Here is a 4,925-nt window from a genome sequence, read left to right on the forward strand (position 1 = left end):
GTTCTTATTCTTCCTTGGACAGCTGCTTTTGATCACTGCTGTAGAAAGAAAACTGGGCTGGGTGAACCTTTGGTCTGAACTGGTGGAGCCGTTTAGTTGTGAATGCAGGCAGCTACGTGACGTGTGCTAACCTGAGGAGCTGAACGATACCCGAGCTGGCTCTAAATGAGCTACCTCAAATGCCAGTAGCAGCCTGTCCTCTGGCTGCACGGAGAACTCATCCTCTCAGTGGCATCAATTAGCTTGTGCTGAGTTTCTTGCTGTCATCGCTGGGATGTCTCCAGTACTAAGCTAGCTTATCGAAAAGTATTGCCATGCTACACTACTGTTTGCTGTGTGGGCATAGCTGCTGTCTAAGTGGGCATGGTGGTGCACCAACTATACAAATATGAAGTTGCTAAATCCTCAGAAGCAGAAAAAAAGTATTCCAGCTTCAGCTCTCCATTTGTTTTCATTTTCTATTTATTCATTTCACAGGTCTAATAACTCTTCTGAGTGTCAGCTCTAATACACTTAGCTTGGGGTCTGAAAATCATTAGATTTTTTTTTTTTTTGGTTCATGCCTCACTGTCAGCAATAGTAAAGAGATGCAGCCAGAACTGATGCTGTATCAAGAATAGACTCCAGTGTATTCTTTTTTTAACTGTGATGGCTTTGAAGATCCAATAGCACTGAAAATTAGTAAATAACTATTTTTACCACTAAAGTCAACAGTTCTGACTCAGAGCGTCCACTAAGGAAATGAACTTTGAGTAACAGGATTTTAAAAAAATATTGTCACTCTTTATCTTAACTACACTTTAAGAAGGAATGATGTCTATTATAGAAATGAAAGTATTATACTGGTGTCATTACAAACGAATTAAGAATGTTACTAAGTACTTATGTGCAATAGTATTAATTTACATTTTAATCATGTGATTCTCGGGGTCTCCAGTTGGGGGCACTGGACAAACATAGAAACATGGCAATGGCAAGCACAAATGCGACTTGTACCTAGTCCAGTATTCTGCTGCAGGAGAAAAAACAAACCCAAGAAAAATGGATGTAAGATACAACTGACATTCTGGATTTAGGGAATTTTTAAGTAGAAGTAGATTTCATTTTCAAAACTCTTTTGCTACTAACAAACAATTGTGCTGTTTTATTTTCATTACCCATATATCATCCAGTCTCTCTTGCAAAACTAAGAATCAGTGATTTTAAAACCATCCCCTTAATCACTAATTTCAAATTCTAATGAGGCCAGGTAGAAAAGTTGTTGTACATTTCAATTTGTTACCATTCAATTTCATAAAATGTTTCCAGCCTAACATGTCATTGGCTCTACTTACCTTCAATATTGCTATTTATTCATTTACATCAAGGGAAGAGCTAGAAAAAAGTAGGTTTTCCTTATTAATGTACACTGTAAAGCCCAGCATGCTTTAAGGTTTGCATGGGCCTGTACACACACAGATTTATCACCTAAAACAAGACCTAAGGAGAGGATATGATGTATTATTTCAGTCTAGGAATATAAATTATGCTGCTAGGAATATGCCATAGAGACCAGTGATGGTTTCAATTCATACAATTTAAAGAAAATATTGTAAAAGAACAGTTCAGGAATTTATAGCCCTGATTTTGTTGATGACGTTTTCTAAAACAGGCCAGGCAGATGATTTATAAATTTACCAAGTTAGAAGTAAGTCAGGTATTCAAAAGTGGAACTTGATAGCAGCTATAGGAGAATGTTTGAAAGGGTGAATGTATATACTGTAACTGCACATCTGTAAATGGATATACTGATAAGGAAAGTTAGCATTCGACATTGCCAGGCTTATAGTAGCCTAGATCTTCCTTCCAGCTGACACTTTTAGCAAGATTTTGCAATAGCGCATTGGATTTCCTGGTCCCTGGAGCTCCTGGCCTTCTATCTGACCTCTGGATTACAAGTTATGAATACTTGCAAAGGATTGAAGCCAAAAGTTTTTGTCCACATCACCGGCTGTCAAAACACAGGGACTTCTGTCTGGGTGTAGATACTTAGTTTTGGAAAGGCAGGATAGAACATTTTGTTCATCTTTCCTCATGCTTCTCCACGCACACACCCACCCACACACATGCACACACACCAACACACAGAGAAACAAACCAAAGCCCTAATCATGCTATACTTCTTTAGTATCTTCCATGTAACCATAGAAAGCAATCTATAAATATTAAAGCTTCACAGCAGCAAAAGCATTAAACCCATTAGGTAATCAGAAAGCTGAAATAACTATCGACTGGTCGGTTGCAAGGTTAGGAAAGGTTCAGGAGTTCTAATTTCCAGTCCTTTAATCTAAGCCCTAGGACACAAATAAAAAATTAGCCCGGAACTCTTGATCAACCTTGAAATAACAAAACTTTGTTTATACCTTAACAAGCAGCTAACAGTAGCAATTTCATTTGGTAAGATGCTTGTTGTTGCAAACCTATAAAACGTGTTTGCTTCTTAATATCTGAGTGTTTTTTTAAGAAAATGAAGTTGCTCCTGGACCTTGAAACTTAGAATGAATTAAATGACACGTGAATAAATATATATTAATTCTTTTTTATTAAAGTATCAAAACAAACTTGAGAATAGAAAACAAACTGCTTTTAATGCATTTTAAAGGCTCTCCTGAATAAAGTATACTTTTGGAAAACTCATGCAACGTACTGCTCCTGTCTAGCTGCTTAAACACTCTTTTCCTGGGCACAGCCAAATGGACTTGAGTACCATCATTTCTAGAGTAGCGTGCAGGAGCATGTATGCGCACACACATACAAGCAGTAGAAAGCAGCTATGACTGCACATATAAAGAAATAAAAAATAGATTATCTTCTGACAATAGTAGTGGTACCATATTAACATTTGACATGCCGAGTAAATAACATCAAGCAACAAAAGCATGACGCCTGCGTCACCAGTGATACGGTTAAAAGCAACCATACAAATTCCCTAAGGGAGACACATGAATTCTGTCATTATAATCTAGTCCCTGTGGTAACACTTTATAACAGTATAGGAGGCAAACAGTTTTGTCTGCTGGTATTTGATGCACAAAAGGCAAAGCCAAGGTGTTTGATACCATGATGATGCCTCGGTTTTATTTTTCCACATTACAGAAGTCAAATACCAATGAACACCGTTTGACAAGTTTATTGTAACACACTTCATGTATATCCATTCTTTGATAAACAGCTGGCCCAATTCCTCGTGGAACTTGCCCTCTGAGCCAAGGAAGTCGCAGCAGAGGCTCCAATCTCTGCCTGTAGGGCATGAATGAAACTCTCATTGAAGTCAATGGAAGCTCCTTCCAACATACAGAAAGACAATGGATTCTCAGGACAGAATCAGACCTTGTATGTCATCTCTATAATACAGTCACTTTTCAGATACATGAAGTACATATCTTAAAACATGATATAGGACATTACAATATATCCAGATCTTAGAAAAATGTACTAAGAAGTTCTGTTGCAGAATATAACGATCATATAAGGATCAGGTATGATATCTGATAGACTTATCCAGGACTTATAGGGTAAGAAGCTTATGGCTGAGGTATCTTCAATTTTAGCCTTTAGAACAAAAACACAATTTCAACACTGCGCAACTGGTGTAAAATATTATGTACTGTAACCTTCATTCTTATTGTCTGCTTCACTTAAATTGTGACGTTGAGCAGCTAGACACCATTGATGGAGGTACAGAATTTTGGAAGGTATCATCTCTGCACCCATTCATTCAAGATACTCAGTGCCTCATCTGTGGAAAAGATGAAGGATAAGTGTTTTCAATAGTGGTGTCTCAAATACAGCTGGTGAAGTTTAGGAATATATAATATTAAACACCAACAGATAAAAGCAAGAAGACAGCACAACACTTGTGTTTTCAGTTTTATCTTGCTCGCAGTATTTATTAACTTTACTCATGATGGTATTAGTGATAAATAAGGATAATATTTTCTTTTACAAAAAATTGTAAGGATATATTTTATAGGATTAAACAATCTGAGAATTTCACAGAAACATCAGAATTTAAACACTCATAGCTCCAACTGTTTTGTCCAGCAGCTCTTCTACCAACCAGTTCAAAAACATCTATGGTTACTATTTAATAAAAAATAAAAACAATTATTCACTACATCAAAACTCTTGCCTCCTTCAGATTCTAAGAAACGCTTTTGATTGACTGTAGTTGCCACCCAAACGTAAAATAAAAGTAGCTGCAATCATATTTTTTCCCTCTGAATCACCTGGCAAAAGGAAGTAATCCTGACCAGGACGGAAAAAGCTTTGTCAAGCTCTTATGCCTATAAGACCTATCTGCATAAGCAGACCCAGGAAGTCCATAGAACCTCTTCTGTGAGTAAAGATTAAGAGCATGAATTAAGGCTTGTAGGATTAGGTGCTAGACAAATGTTTTTCTTTTTTAAACTTTTCATGACTCATGAGCCTGGGATTCGGTCCTGCAGTACTTCACTTAGACAAAACCTGTATCGATATCCCTCCATAGTTAGTTTCCCCTTTCCGGTGGGTCCAATTCACCGGGTCACCAAGTAGTGGTACAAGCTGCTGTTCAGCAATTCAAGGAAAAATTGTAGTCCCCAAAGGATAGCATGTGGGGTTCCAGCTCCTAAAATACAAACTTAGCTACATGGACCTTTTGCAAGAAACATTTCTTTGTCGCACCTACTAGGCTTTTCAAATTCAGTCTCTGAGATGAGTCATTGAAAAAGTCCACACAAGTGTTGTGAAAAAAATGACAAAGCTTAGTTGGAACTAAAGGCTTTTTGTGTGTTTGTGTATGTGTGTGTTAGGTTAGAATGCAACATTACGTATCGGTACATTCTGCCAGAAACCATCCCCCTGGAAACTTCGAAACTTTAAAAATACTCTCTTTCTGCTTTCCC

Source organism: Charadrius vociferus, unplaced genomic scaffold, assembly GCF_000708025.1.
Source record: "Charadrius vociferus isolate BGI_N301 unplaced genomic scaffold, ASM70802v2 scaffold340, whole genome shotgun sequence".
Classification (NCBI taxonomy): Eukaryota; Metazoa; Chordata; class Aves; order Charadriiformes; family Charadriidae; genus Charadrius; species Charadrius vociferus.